Source organism: Lissotriton vulgaris, chromosome 1_1 (assembly GCF_964263255.1).
Source record: "Lissotriton vulgaris chromosome 1_1, aLisVul1.2, whole genome shotgun sequence".
Classification (NCBI taxonomy): domain Eukaryota; kingdom Metazoa; phylum Chordata; class Amphibia; order Caudata; family Salamandridae; genus Lissotriton; species Lissotriton vulgaris.
Genome location: NC_141685.1, coordinates 186,116,407 through 186,132,081, shown reverse-complemented (window position 1 = coordinate 186,132,081; position 15,675 = coordinate 186,116,407). Strand labels below are relative to the sequence as shown.

Below are 15,675 nucleotides of genomic sequence, written 5' to 3'. Positions count from 1 at the left end.
TAGATTTCGTTTTGATTTATTCCACCTGTTGCTAGCCGTGCCCAGTGGAGCCCACAAGGGACAAGTGTTGCCAGCTTGCGGCTGCGACAATAAGTCTCCGCAAGACCTGGCGCACTTTTTATTTATATGCTCCTATTACACGTTACCACGAAAAATGTTTTTAAAACCTCTTTTTAAAAAATTGAATTTTGTGCAAATAAGGCCCGCACTAATTTATCTTAAAATGCTGCACAGTGAAAGCACTTTATATGTATGCAATTTTCTAAAAACAGCCCTGAGATTTAGAAAAAGTATGGAAGGTTAACAAGTGTCTGATAAACTGCACTTTCACATTTGCACGAGCTGTGATAGGCTACCATTCTACTGTCTTATATCTAATCTTTTTAACTGATGAATTGTTTATACATGTGTTTTTTTCTGTACTTTTATGACTGAACTTACCTTCAGCCGAATATAGAAACTTTGAAATTGAAATTGAGTGCTTGCTGCTAGGCTATGGAACTCTCTTCCCGTCCATATCCGTGCGATTGACGGACTCTTGGCTTTCAGGAAGGCTGTTAAAACTTTCCTCTTTCCTTTGGATTCCTAGTGTTGTTGTGTTTTTGTCCCTGGTATTGCTTTGGTCCGGTTTTCTGTCCTGTTAGCGCCAGGACGCCCCTTTGCTGGTGCATCTGTGCGCTCTACAAATCCGGATAACATAACATAACATAACATATACAAGCATCAATGTACATTTACAAGGTGCAGACAATCTCCTACCTGAGCAGAGACCTGCACAGATATGTCCAGGTTCTCTCCTCTCCCTGGGGCTGGGCAGATCTGGTGTCTTGGGGGGGAGTCTGTGAGGGTCGAAAGATGAAGGTAACTGCTCACCAGACACGGCTCCTTCCTCCTCTGCAGCAGGCTGAACACACCAGGAGAGGCCGGGAGTGATGTCAGCACCGCTGCTGGTGTTGTCTCTGCCGCCGCTGACCCGGATGAGCAGGCCTTCTCCCTTTCATCCAATGTGCAGCTCAGTGGGTTTCATCAGCAGGCGAGGAGCACCCTCTAGTGGCCACTGACGGAACCGCCGCCTCCAGCAGTGAATACATTTCACACAAACAAGCATTTATACCTGTAAAGACCTGGGACTTCAGATGTAAGGCCGTGCAGCACTATGAGCCACCTGAGGCCTACCAAGCCACTGCTCACATCAATCACAGACCCGTCCAAAGTCAGGCATGGCGGGGCCTCAAGACAGACAGGGTTGAGAGCCGGAACCCTGGGGAACCGAACCACGACCGACCAGAAGCACGCGCAAGTCTAGAACCCACTCTACCCCATGACGGAGAACTCGTATAGCGCTTATGCCGTGATACTGCTCTCATCGATCATCTTCGCCGTGGGCCTCATCGGCAACCTGTCCATCATGTGCATCATGTGGCATAACTAGTCTGGGTACACTGCTGACCAGACGGTCACGGACCGGGAAGAGACAGCAGTCTGAACTTGTCTAGTCCAAGTAAGTGTTACTTAAGTTACATCAGCCCAACGGGCAAAGTGCTACGCGTCCGGCAGAGCCGTGACTGACTTAGAACTGTGCAGTCAGTTTATTATTGTACTTTTGTGTCAGTACAGCTGCGGAGCGGCACGAGTCTGTCTGATCATCAACAGAAAAAATTATTTCACAAACAATAGCATCTGGAGGTAGTTACGTGATTGCTGTTTAAACGCTGCCGCCCGGCCCTCTGCATCCAGCACGCTCCGTCCTCACTTACTCTACTTAGACACTTACACACAGTCACACAGCAGAGGCGCTTTCGACTCCCACCCCCCCCCCCCCCCCCCCCCTTGGCCTCCCACTCGTAAATAACAATCGCATAAACTAAATGTAAATGTAAATGTAAATGTAAATGTAAAGTATTTGTAGAGCGCACTGCTACCAAGCGGTTTCGTGGCGCTATTACTCATACCGCTGTGGAACCCTTCCTGGCTTTCCCTGTGAAGTGTCCACTCCTGGGTACCCCCAGGGTGAAGCCAGGCATTTTAGCGCTGTTGGGGCCGTTGTGGAGATTAAGCAAGCTATTGCCCAGAGTTGCAGCGTGGGACCCATGATTAGACTAGGCACTGAGGCGAGAATATCAGGTCCGAGGAATTTTTGAGCCCGAGACCCGCCGAGGTGGGAATCGAACCCTGGTCCCGGGCCAGAGCTCTGCATCAAGGTCTGCCACTCTAACCATTGAGCCACACTTCTCCAGTTTGCCCGTCTGTGATTTAAAGCGTTAGGAAATTCCTCAGCCCACCTGACCTTACTTAGCCTATACTTCATGGCAATATCATTTTTGGAAAAGCCTCATGTTAGCCACAATTTCGTACCTTGACAATTCAATCAATGACATTTGTAAAGCGCGCTACATACCCGTAGGGTCTCAAGGCGCTGGGGGGGGGGGGGTGCCGCTACTGCTCGAACAGCCAGGTCTTCAGCTTCTTCCTGAAGGAGAGGTGGTCCTGGGTCTGGCGCAGGTCGGTCGGCAGGGAGTTCCAGGTCTTGGCAGCCAGGTAGGAGAAGGACCTTCCTCCTGTAGTCGCTCTTCGGATGCGGGGGACGGCGGCGAGGGCGTGGTTGGCTGATCGGAGGTGGCGTTTGGGGGCGTAGAAGTTGACTCGGCTGTTGAGGTAGCTCGGGCCTTGGTCGTGTAGGGCTTTGTGTGCGTGGGTGAGGAGGCGGAAGGTGATTCTTTTGTTGACAGGGAGCCAGTGAAGGTCTCTCAGATGTCCGGAGATGTGACTGGTTCGTGGGATGTCGAGGATGAGTCTGGCTGAGGCGTTCTGGATCCGCTGGAGTCTCTTCTGGAGCTTGGCGGTGGTACCGGCGTAGAGGGCGTTGCCGTAGTCCAGTCGGCTGGTGACGAGGGCCTGGGTGACGATCTTCCTGGTCTCGGTGGGGATCCACCAGAAGATCTTCCGTAGCATGCGTAGGATGTTGAAGCACGCCGAGGAGACGTTGTTGACTTGCCTGGTCATGGAGAGGGAGGAGTCCAGGATGAAGCCCAGGTTGCGTGCATGGTCTGTCGGTTTGGGTGCGGTGCCCAGGGCGGGAGGCCACCAGGAGTCGTCCCAGGCGGAGGGTGAGGGGCCCAGGATGAGGACCTCCGTCTTGTCCGAGTTCAGTTTCAGGCGGCTGGTCGTCATCCACTCGGCTACCTCTTTCATCCCTTCGTGCAGGTTGGCTCTGGCGGCGGTGGGGTCGTTGGTCAGGGAGAGGATCAGCTGGGTGTCGTCGGCGTAGGAGATTATGCTGAGGTTGTGTTTGCGTACGATGGCCGCGAGGGGGCTCATGTAGACGTTGAAGAGGGTGGGGCTCAGAGATGATCCTTGAGGGACGCCACAGATGACTTCGGAGGCCTCTGACTTGTACGGTGGTAGGCGGACTCTCTGTGTTCTTCCGTTCAGGAAGGAGATGATCCATTCCAGCGCCTTGTCCTGGATTCCGATGTTGCTGAGGCGCCGTACTAGGGTGCGGTGGCAGACCGTGTCGAATGCCGCGGAGAGGTCTAGGAGGATGAGGGCCGCTGTTTCTCCATTGTCCATCAGGGCTCGGATGTCATCGGTGGCGGCGATGAGGGCGGTCTCGGTGCTGTGATTGGCTCGGAAGCCGGACTGTGAGGGGTCGAGGGATCCGTTCGTCTCGAGGAAGGCGGCCATCTGCTTGTTGACGGTCTTCTCGATGACTTTGGCTGGAAACGGGAGGAGTGAGATGGGGCGGTAGTTCTTGAGGTCGGTGGGGTCCGCTGTTGGTTTCTTGAGTAGAGCGCTGAGTTCGGCGTGTTTCCAGCTCTCAGGGAAGATGGTGGTGTCGAAGGATGTGTTGATGATGTCTCGCAGGTGGGGTGCGATGACAGCGTCGGCCTTGTTGAAGACGTGGTGCGGGCAGGGGTCGGTCGGTGATCCGGAATGGATGGAGTTCATCGTGCGGATGGTGTCTTCGGTGCTGATCGGGGTCCAGGCGTGGAGGGTGGTGGTGGGGGGTGGTTGTTCGGTCATGGTGTGCGTTGGTTGGTTGTTGAAGCTGTTGTGTATGTCCGCGATCTTGTTGTGGAAGTATGAAGCCAGGGAGTTGCAGAGGTCTTACGACGGGGTGATGTCGTTGTTTCCTGCGCTGGGGTTGGAAAGCTCTTTCACGATGTTGAAGAGTTCCTTGCAGCTGTGTGCGTTGTTGTCCAACCTGTCCTTGAATGCTGTTTTCTTGGCGGCGCGGATCAGCTGGTGGTGTTTCCGGGTGGCCAGCTTGAAGGAGGTCCTGTTGTCCGGTGTCGGTTCCCTTCTCCAGACTTTCTCGGGGGCTCGGCAGTTCTTCTTGGAGCTCTTGAGTTCGTCGGTGAACCATGGAGCCTTCTTGCTGCCGGGTCTGCTTGGCGGGGTCCTCAGTGGGGTGAGTTCGTCCGCGCAGTTGCTGATCCACTTTGTGAGGTTGTCAGCGGCCTGGCTGGGGTCCGCTGAGCTGGCAGGAGGGTGCTGGCTCAGGGAGGTGGCGAGCTGGTCTGCTGTGATCTTGCTCCAGCTTCTGCGGGCGGCCTGTTGCTGGTGGTGGTGGGTCGTCGTTCTCTTGAAGGTGAAGTGGACGCAGCTGTGGTCCGTCCATTGAAGCTCTGTGGCGTGGCTGAAGTCGATGTCTGTGCTGGAAGAGAAGACTGCGTCGAGTGTGTGTCCGGCGAGGTGGGTGGGGGTGGACACCAGTTGCTTCAGTCCCAGGTTGGCGAGGTTGTCGAGCAGGGTGCTGGTCTTGTGGTCGTTGTTGTTCTCCAGATGGAAGTTGAGGTCTCCCAGGAGGATGTAGTCGGCGGAGGGGAGGGCATGCGGGCTGACGAAGTCGGCGATGTCCTCGCTGAATTGTGTGCGTGGTCCAGGGGGTCGGTAGATCAGGGTGCCTCTGAGGGTGGTGTTCGGGTTGGTGTGGATCTGGAAATGCAGGTGTTCGGCGCTGGTCAGGGTGTTGTCGGTGCTGGTCGTGAGACGGATGGTGTTCCTGTGGATGATGGCGATGCCTCCTCCCATCTGGTTGGCGTTTCGGTCCCTCCGGACGATCTTGTAGCCCTCTGGGATAGCGATGGCGATGTCGGGAGCTGAAGAGGCGTTCATCCAGGTCTCCGTGAGGAAGGCAACGTCAGGGGCTGTGGCGTCTAGAAGGTTCCAGAGTTCGATGGCGTGTCTGTGGACGGAGCGGGTGTTGAGCAGGATGCACTTGAGGTGGGTGCTGCTGGTGTTAGACTTAGCGGGTGCTGGTGCGAGGCTGGTCCGGATGCAGGCAATTAATTATTACGTCGTTTGCAGACGAAATAAGAGTTTGTGTTTTAGAATAGCGCGGTTGAAATGAAGCATCACTCTTTTCTGCACCAATAATAACACTCTCCGTGCAGCTGAGATTTGTATAATTGTACAGAGCGCACATTTGCAAAAGTGATTCAGAGTAACTGGCCCATCTATATTTCTTGACGCACTGGCCTCTAAAACTTCCTTTTTGTCTGCTGCACAGTGTTGATCCATGAGAGAGGTCTTGTCAAGCTAAGCAAGAGTCTCACAGCCCCATCAAACTTCCTTCTCTTGTGTCTTCTTTGCCGCCATTAGTTTAAAAATGAAGTTATATTAGCAAGAGGTTGTAGGTTAGTGACCTTTCATTTCAGTCGTTCCCATTATTTTCAAAATATGTTTAGAGCTTCTCGTTGTTCAAAATATAGGAATGTCTGAGTTGGTCCCCCCGCCCCCCGTAACCCTTGCTCGGGTGCTGCGCAGTGGGAATGTAGTCTCAGTCCTGCACGCAGGCGCAGTTGTTAATCGATAGGCAATCTTCAGCTGTGTCTGTCCCCAGCGCATGCGCAGTTGTTAATCACTAGGCAATCTTCAGGAGTGGTCAGTCCTCCGCACATGCGCAGTTGTTAATCAATATGCAAATTTAGGAAAGCCCATCCTCAGCGCATGCGCAGTTAATGCAAAGCCTCTAACTCGCGCTGATAGGTTGTTTGGTACAGGCGCCATTGACAGGTCACTGGGTGTCCAGGTGGGTCTGGCACAAGGTGTCTCAGTTTCTAGTTCCTCAGGGGGCCCCATGGCGGGTGTTTGAAGAGTGGATACAGTTAAACGGAATTTCAAAGCACCTGGCTTCTTCTTCGAGGTATAGTTGAGTGCATTCTGTCTTCTCATTTTTTCTGCTCAATGTAACAAAATGTTTACAATAGGAACTGATTCTAGTGTTATTTCTTACAGCTTGATGTTTCCACAAAGCAAATGGTGCAAGCACATTAGTTGTGAAGGTGTTCACAGCTCTGGGGCCTATTTCCTTTAAGTGCTTAACTCTACAAGATGTTTACACTGCAGAGTTATCAACATTATTTAGATTCTAATGGGAGAACTGTGAAAAGTAGTACATTCTACCTGGTCTTTTCTCACTGGTGCATTGCCCCAACCCCCAGAAAGATGTGTGTTCACGCCCTTGGATTTGTAAGCGCTGGACACGTGTATTGACCTGCCATTTGCACATTTGAGTCTAAATGACCAACCTGTGGCCTGCTGAGTTATGTGCCACCCTCTTTGTTTTATCAAAAATATATGTTTTGCTTTAGCACGAAAATGCAAAAGGTGCACATGGAAAAGAGTTTGTTTTAAAAAGGTCGATATTGCTCATGGTAAATTGATACTAGCTTTTGCAATGCAATAGGTCTCGCATTTACCAGAGTTTCGTAAATGCGACACCTATTGCATTGCAAATGCCTGTTTGTAAAAACGCCCATGCAGCGCATTAACTTTAATGTTGTCCGGGCCCCTTTTCTTAGACGAGCCGTGTCTAAAGAAAGGGGTGGGTCGCCATTAAAGTGAAAGAGCAGTATGGGGCGCTTTTACAAAACAATCATTTGCAATGCAATAGGTCTCGCATTTACACAAGTTTGAGCTATTGACATTACAAATAACAATGCCTTTTATTTTTGATTCGTTTTTAAAACGTAAATAAAAAGCATTGTCATTTACAATACCAATACCTTAAACTTGTGTAAATGCAAGACCTATTGCATTACAAATGCTTGTACAATGGCTTGTACATAGATTTGTTACCGGAAACAGGCTGTCTTTTACTCAATGCAAACATGGAATGGGAGACAGATGTATTGATACAAAAACAGTCAGACACATCAACACAGCTCCCATTTAACGTCACAGCTACACCTACCAAAATTTGCGGTATTTCATTTCTTTCTTTTACCAATCAAGGGCATAACGTATGCAAAATGAAGCCGCATCTACTGTAGTTAAATTAAGTAAGCCATCCCTTTCCTCGGGGCAGGAAAACAGTGCAGCAGAAGAGAAGTGCGCACATGTGGCTGCTGTTAACCTGCTCCTCGCGGGTGTCTCCGCTCCAGATACAAGCTTCTAGGACCGGTTTCTGGCATTTCAGCCGTCTTACAAAAGGGGGTAGTAATGGACCGCTTTGTTTAGCTGAAATGCCAGAAACCGGTCCTAGGAAGCTTGTTTCCGGTCCAGGGAAGGTATGGCTTGGCAGTTCGGGCTGGACTGTTCCCATGAGGCACAGGGTCAGACCGATTTGCATATGGCCATGTCTGAACTGGGGTGGCAGAGTGGGCTAAAGAACGGTGATGGATTAAACCGAGATCTGTTGACTGGGTGTGAGTGTTTGATTGGTTCAGATGCTCCGTCCATCACCACCCCCTTTTGTACCCATTTGAAACCAGGCATTTTCCCCGATATTATGCCACTCCCTTCATGGTGACATCACTCTTTCTGCATGTGCTTCCAGGGTGAGCAATGTTCCTCGCCCCGGCCAGCACATGCGCAGGAGGTCTCTGACCTGCTGTGCCCTCGTCATCGTCCGTCCCTTGACGAAAAATAACAAAACAGTCAGAGTCAGACTGACTGAATTTAATTTGTGACACACGGGGAAGTGAGCAGTTCATTGATTTGACGCCGCTGCATTGCGTGCGTGTGGTACGTGTCTCTCTTGTCTTCCTCCCCGTCCCGACTCCCGAGGCTAGTGGGGCAACGCCCCATTCGCCCCTATGCACCAACCGCCACTGCTTATACCACGTGCAATTCATCCTCCCCAAAGCCAAGCCTCAAGAATTCCTGGGTGTGAAGGGCGGCTGATTCTGATTGGGTGCTTGATAGTTTTCCAGAAACTCATGTTCTTGATTGTTCATGTTTGTCAGTAGTTAATTAAACATGCCCAGGGGTTTTATCTCTTCAGTTGACAGAAGCTACAATAAAAGTTTCTTTGTCGTTGCAAAAAAATATGAACGGCTGACGAGCCTTTGTCTGTCAAAGAATGGAAGGGCTGGGGAACTGTCAGTCATCTCACTGCTAAGCAGAGCCATGTCATGCTTCACCCTCACTCAGGTCTCTGATTTTAACCAACATCATTTAGAACACGGGGACTTTAGAGACCATCCTTTTAATGAGGGAAACAAAACTACAAGTCCCATAAGCAATAGTGGTGGAAGGTGTCACGCATAACCTAGGACAACATCGGATTCAGCACATCCAGTTCCATTTGTTAAGTATTTGACACAACATTGAAGTTATAATCTTTGTTTTTTATGGTCATGAGTCACCAGGATACTAAAACTGTGTCTTTTATTTTCAAGGTCAATTAAGTAATGGTCACCAGCTTGGAAGCTCTGTTCATTCTTCAGTATTTGACATTGATCTCCACGAGTGGCTGGTTTGGGTCTGCCCCCTGCATCATTCCCGATAACTCACACAGGTAAGGAGCTTGTAGCAGCAACATGATACCCCCATACTCGTCTGTAAGAAGTGCGCTCCGAGGCAGGTATCCGATCATTTTTGTGAAACAAGCAAGCACCAATATCTGCTTTGTACATTTGTTAAAATAAAACACAATCAAGTCAATTCAAAATATACTTTATTCGGCATAAAGCAATACCATAAAAGTACAGTGTTTAAAAACAATATCTCATACATTATAAAAACCATACTAAAAACCTGTTTAACATCAATACATAAAAGATAAATGATTCGGCACGGGGATCATCTTATAGAAATGACAAGGAGGTACCCGGTTAAAAATGTTTCATCCATAGTATAGTGCAAATCAGAGCAAATATTGAACACACAGGACCATTATTCCTCGCCTCTACTGGTTCTGAGTTTCATCGCTAATCTTAGAAAATGTACTACACAGAAAAGTTTTTAAAGGTTCTAATGACAATTTCAGAAACAGTAGGACGACCGTAACTTGTTTGAACTTGGCCTTCCTTAAAATACCTTTTAAAAATAGTCGCCATGGGTAAGCGTAAAATGGGCATAGTAGGACCAAATGGAGCGTACGGTGGAGACCGTTGGTCGCAGCCACTGGAGCACTTACTCTCCAAATGCTTTGTATACCCTGCTGGAACCGCCAAAGTATGGTGTAACAAATCTAGCCTGAAACGGGTCATGAGAAATCTGTCTTGAGGATTGTAAATAAGACACAAATAAGGTTCCATGCCCAGGCACGACTTTGTTAACTGATGAGTTCTTACTGATGGCTTAGTCAGCTCTCTTGCTTCCCTATTTGACTTGGCTCTGTTTAAACATTCTGAATAAATACGGCCCTTATCCTTAGATAGCAATTTGGTCGGGTGGGTAAAATATTCAACACATCCCATGGCTAACAGGTTTTCCTTGATGTGTCTAATCCAAGGAATATTGTAACCCCGTGCTCGTGCAATGCAGTCTGATATTGTTTGTTGACTTAACGCCGCCTCTGGGTTTGTCTATACCTTAATCCAGCAGGCGAGGGGCTTCCATTGCAGCCTATCGCACAGACGGTTTATACCCAGTTCCTCATGAACTATGTTGGAGGAAATGCTTTGTGGGACTTTCAGTACCCGCCTCAAATATTTGTTTCCTTCTATTTGTAACTTAAGCGGGTCTATAAAGCCCCAGACCTCACTCCCATATAAAACTTTGCACAGCTTACAGAACTGTAGAGGTTCAGGATTTGTTCCGGAGACCATCGCCCTAGCCTCTTTGCAAAATTCATAGTTGCCCCTGTTGAGTTAATTAGTTTATTGCATTTCTCCTCCACAAGGGCTTTAAAACTAAGGCGACTGTCGAACATGATCCCCAGATATGAAAATGACTTGACCTTTTCCAGTCCCTGTGTGTCTATTGTATACTTAGTTTTGCTGGATCGTCCTTTCTCTACCTCCATAACATATGATTTGGTGCGGTTCGGTGACAAATGTAAGCTATCCATAAAATGGACAAAGCCATCTATGAGGCGCTGCAGTTCACGCGCAGTGCGGGCCAAGAGTACCACGTCATCTGCATACAGTAACACCGGTATCCCTCTCCTACTTATCTGCGGGCAGTCCACCCCTAGAGCTACCAGCGCCTGGGTCAAACCATTTATATATAAAGTAAAGAGGAAGGGTGCCAAAATACATCCCTGCCTCACTCCCCTTGAGCATGGGACGTGGTCTGTGACTTTTCCCTCCTTATCATATCTGACCTGGGCAGAAGTATTCTGATGCAGTGTCCGTAATATATTTACCAGACCAGGGTCAACTCCCAAAGTCCCCAATAGTCCCCACAATTTCTTCCGATTTACTCGATCAAATGCCGCGGTGAGGTCCATGAAAGCCATGTACACCGTCCCCTCACTGGCTACGGTGTACTTGGCTGCCAGGAGAAATAAATTAAGGCATTGATCTGTGGTGGAGCGGCCCTACCTAAACCCATACTGGGTATCCGTAATGATCTCATGTTCCTCCCCCCAATCAATCAATCGGTTAAGAATGGCCCTACCTAGCACTTTCACGGTAACATCAATGAATGAAATAGGCCTATAGCATTGAGGGCTATTTCTGTCCCCTTTTTAGGTCGAGCAGACCTACCCTCAATGCGTGAGCATTGATGGTGTCTGCTTCAGACCTAATGTGGCCCGTATTTGGGAATGTGGACACGAGAGGGTGCACGAGCGCAGATTTGCTCAGATTTGACCTCGTGAGCGCGCACGTCACCGTGCCCCTCTCGTGCCTTACATTCCCGTGCTCACACAGCCAGCCCCCACACCCCTGCACACAGGCACATGTACACGCAGGCACACACACAGGTACAACACATGCAGGCACATACAAGCGCACCCCCCCCCGCCCGCCGCCACCCCCCCACCCCCCGCCTACATACGCACACACACATACTCCCAACCCCGCTCACCGGGCACACGCATGGCTTCTATCATTGGGGGGGGGGAGAGGGGGGGGGGGCGGCACCGGCAATGTGCCCCGAGGCCCCCCCTCACCGGGTCTGCTATACTCTTCCCCGTCCCACAGCCTCACAGCACTCCAAGACTGCAGGCGCCGCCACTGTCACGAGCCGCAGGGAGCGCCGACGTGCACGCTCACGGCGTCACGCTCCTGCCCTCTTGCGTCTCTTCTGCGCACGTGCATTTAGTTTGGCCAGCTACTAACGCGGCCTCGCAGCAATTTCTGTGGCGCTCTCTTTCTTATCAACCACCTTCTTCCAAAGACGTTATGCCCCCGTTCCGTACAAAATACGGTGACTCTTTCAAGCCTGAGTGTACGGGACTCTGACCGACAGATCGGCGCCTTGCAGTGCTTTCCCAGCGCACGCTTCGAGATCGGTGAGTTTAACAAGCATGGCTGTCTCATGTGGACATTGTGACCATACCATGCGTCCCTGCTAGTTTTTTTTAACTCTCCCACTTTGCTCTCCTGAAATGTTGGCATGTATGGAAACCAGACACATCCGCTGAAATGCCACCCGTCCCCTGCCAGGAACAGATAATCTGGGCCCGGCTTGGAAGGACGTAGCGCGACTGAGCGTCAGATCAGCCTTTAATCGAGAACCGCACCAGAGGCAGCTACGGATGCAGGGGGCGTTTGATTGCTCGTGTTTTCAGTCTACCCTTCACATTTCTCGCTGTGTAAGCAAAATGCTGTCACTGTGTTATACAACACCTCCTTATATCCTCGGGCTGGGGCACAGCAGAAACCTGCCCTGCGCTTAAGCGTGATTTGCAGGTTCAGTCTTTCAGTGAATTTGTAGTGACTTAAGTAACACGCACTTAGTTTATCCGCCTCGCCCCCAAAGCCTAGCAAATGGTATGTGTCATTTCCGAGTTACTTCTGTTTCTCCGTGGTTGGTTCTCGGCTGTGTGCACATGGGCTCCGAGCTGGACGTGCATACGTTTGTGTAGACCCATTTTCCAGTCCTCCCTTTATATGTGTGTGCATGGAAATATGGACCTGGTATTTGTATCACCAGACCTACCCAGAAGGCAGCGTGGCTTTGTACTCTATCCAGGCCAGAGATCTAGTCATCAAGAGATTGGATGGAAGCTGGGGTCCTGTGCAGAGCAGGTCTCAGCACTGCCTTTATATTGAAAGTCGGGTAGTTTTATGACACACCTGTGGCACAGGTCAGCTATGTGGGATTTCTAACCGGACCGTTACACAATCAAGGGTGTCTATTGTCCCTCCAACTCTTCCTTTTATCATTGGAACCCTTTTCAGCAGATATTCGGTTCCCAGCAGATATCGGTACATTCAGGAAATAAACACAGCTGCTGGGCAGGTAAAATCCTTCATGATGCCATATTGTTGACCCTTACTAACGTGCACACTTTGATGCCTAATATGATGACAGCGATCCACTCCTTTTCCCAGGTCTTTTGGTATAAAATCAATAAGTACAAATGTGACGCAGTACCCATGACCGGTGCCACTGAGATGGATAGTCTGTGCGGCTATCGTATGTGCTGGATTTCCAGGGCTCTGAAATCCTAGGGTGTCTCGTTGAATAGAGGATTGGCGGTGTGGTTAAGACAGGGCTCGAGTCGGGGTACCACGCGGGTGGACGGCGTCCCCCCACTTATTTTACCGGGGGGATGTCATCCTCCATGCCAAACAGCTGGACTTAACTCTTTGGCCTCTCTGGGACGAGGAGCTCGGCACCTTTCGTGACGTCACTTCCTGTCGTGACGTCACTTCCGGTGACAGCGTCCCCCCACTTCTTTTTTCAGGACTTGTGCCCTGGGTTAAGACGACCTCAACCCACTGATATCCTGTACGTGCCACGATTTCTCCTGCTGGCCTCTTCTTTGCTTTTCCTTATGGGTTCGGGTTCTAATGATTAAGATGCCAGGGTTGCCACTTTTCACGTATCTGTTGTTCGGGATGTTCCTCCTGCTCACTCACAAACAACTTGACGCAGAGAGGCAACAGTATTAAATGATTTGTCTGGGGAGGCTCCGACCTGAGGTTAGGTCCGCCACACCACCTATGGATCACTGCAGCAGCCTCATATGTGCGGTTATTACTTGGCTAAGTATCCGCCGCAAGTGGTGTATTTTCTTCCAAGACGGTGTCATTTTGCGGGGCACGCATACATAGGGACACTCCTCTTGTCTAACTCAATACCGAGAACCATTCCTATTCAGTGGAACTGTGCGCACAAGCTACTGGGAGTCAGCCTGCTAATATCATGTGGCACGACAGTATGGTGTAATGCAGACACATGCATAGGAGGAGGCTGTATACTCCTTTGAAAGTGCTGCGGCAAGAACGCTATTTTGTGTCTGGAACAACTGTTTTAGAATGTCGGACCTAAGGCCTTTCATGACCCTGCATGAAGTTTGGGTGGCTGCGCCTGAACAGATAGGCAACTAGCACCTTAGGCCCTGACTCAGTGTCGTTGCCTGGATCACCAATTAAAGAATGCTTCTTTAAACGGGGGTCCTTTGAAGGTGTGTTGAGAGGTATATACAGCGTATTGATAGGTCACGTCCTCCAAACAGACAGAACAAGCCTTCAGATTCTCATTTTAAAGTTTTACCTAACTGGTCCACCTTGAAACTCCATAAAGGTGGGCTACTTCCCTGTTGTGGCTGCTGGCGGCGTACACAGCTGGACTGTGATGCATATACTCTGGCAGTGCCCCAACCCCTTTCAGTGAATGACAATTAATGTAAGAGTGGTGGCCTGCTTAAGAACAGCAAACCACCATCCTTGCTTTTTCTCGCCCAATTAATGCTACTTTACCTGACCTTGCCCCGCTGCTCGGTACATGGAGATCCTATACTAGGGTCCCACACCCAGAGGACTCGCCTGAATTCTAGCACTCATGTCCAACATATCTCACTACATTTTACTGTATTTTGCACTGTTTGCCAGCCCCTATCTGGACTCTAGAATAGGTAATCTATATCTCACTTGGGGGTGGCAGGACAAATAGAGAGCCCACACTGGCAATTACCGCAGTTGGAGGAAGGCCACGTCTTGTCTCAATGAGTCATTTATAAGGAGTAGCCTCGTGGCTGGACCTTTCTCGGTGATGTTTTCCAATTTCATCCCTGAACTGCAAATATAGCTGTAGTCGAGTGAAGGATACAAAAACCCGAGACAGTGCCCAGAAATATGGGGTCGCAGCCCGGAGTTACTTGTGATGTTCCTGATGGGGGTAAACATTTTTTTCCTTCGGGCTCATTTCCCCATTAAATCAGAAAAAACCAGTTTCTGGTCACAAAGTGTGGTGTGGTATGGAGAATGATCATACTCAGGAGCCCTAATGCTACTCTTGGTTTGGCCTATGCAAGAGGTCAGTGAACACTGAAATGCACAACATTGTCAAAGCCAAGAGGTTTCACATATAGGAGATCTATTGGCTTTCTCATTATTTCTTTTTTTTTTTTACACAACCAATCAACGCTTCTCCTAGGGACGATGAAGCTGAACGATACAGACTATGTGCGAGCTGTGCAAAACTCAAACCTACATAATGCTATACAAAAATAGTATTCATTAAAATATCACTGCATACCTCTCATAACATGAATAAGCATAGCATACACAATATAAAGAAAAGAAAAAATATTACAATTTTAGTTGAATTGAATACAATAAAATTAGCGAGCATTAAAGCTAATTTCTTGCCACGTTTTGGTTTGAAATAACAGAAAAAGATATATTCAACACCATATGACGTGATTAAACAAGCCGCCGCCGCCACCGTCACCACCAGTACCAACACATATTGCATTATAAATACTATAATTGTCACATTTACGAAAGAAAAAACTATTGGCATTGTAAATGACAAAGCTATTAATTTCGCTATTTTCAAAACTAACTCATAAATAAAATAATTGTCATTTACAATACCAATAGCTCAAACTTTCCTAATGCGAGACCTATTGCATTGCAAATGCTTGTTTAAATATGGGGACTATTGTGGCCGTAGACCAGGATATTGGCATCATTGTTTGCACCGCGGTATTTATTACTGTGGTGAGTATGGGCACCCAGAGTTCTTTCTGGCTTAAGAGGAGATCTGGTGGAATCCCATCAGGTCCTGGCACCTTATTACGGGTTAGCCCCTCAATCCCCGCCTTTATTTCTCCCAAGGAAAAGGTAATCTGGGGTGGGTTCACACTTTCCAGTTCTCAATGCTACCATGGTTATACAGGCCCTTGTAATGCTCAAGCCAGGTTTCTGGGAGGATGTGGCAGGCCAGCTTGGGTTTATTTGAATCCTGAAAGCATGGTTCATTAACAACTCTCCAAAAAGCAGTCAAGTCCTTTGTCTTGGCCGCTTCTCTCAAGTTTTCCCATGCCTGGTTCTACAATACGGTTCTGCAGCATCTTAGTGTTTTATTGTACCTAGCCCT

At 49.1% G+C, this 15,675-nt stretch overlaps 1 protein-coding gene across 1 annotated transcript in view; it reads left to right on the top strand.

The window, feature by feature from the left end:
- The first annotated feature begins 5,962 nt into the window (after positions 1–5,962).
- The window catches only part of LOC147738115 (uncharacterized), a 78,657-nt gene continuing 68,944 nt past the window's right edge, over positions 5,963–15,675 (top strand). The window contains exons 1-2 of the mRNA XM_086952141.1: positions 5,963–6,148; positions 8,628–8,746. The gene's annotated coding sequence lies outside the window, so the exon portion shown is untranslated. The remainder of the gene's footprint in view (positions 6,149–8,627; positions 8,747–15,675) is intronic.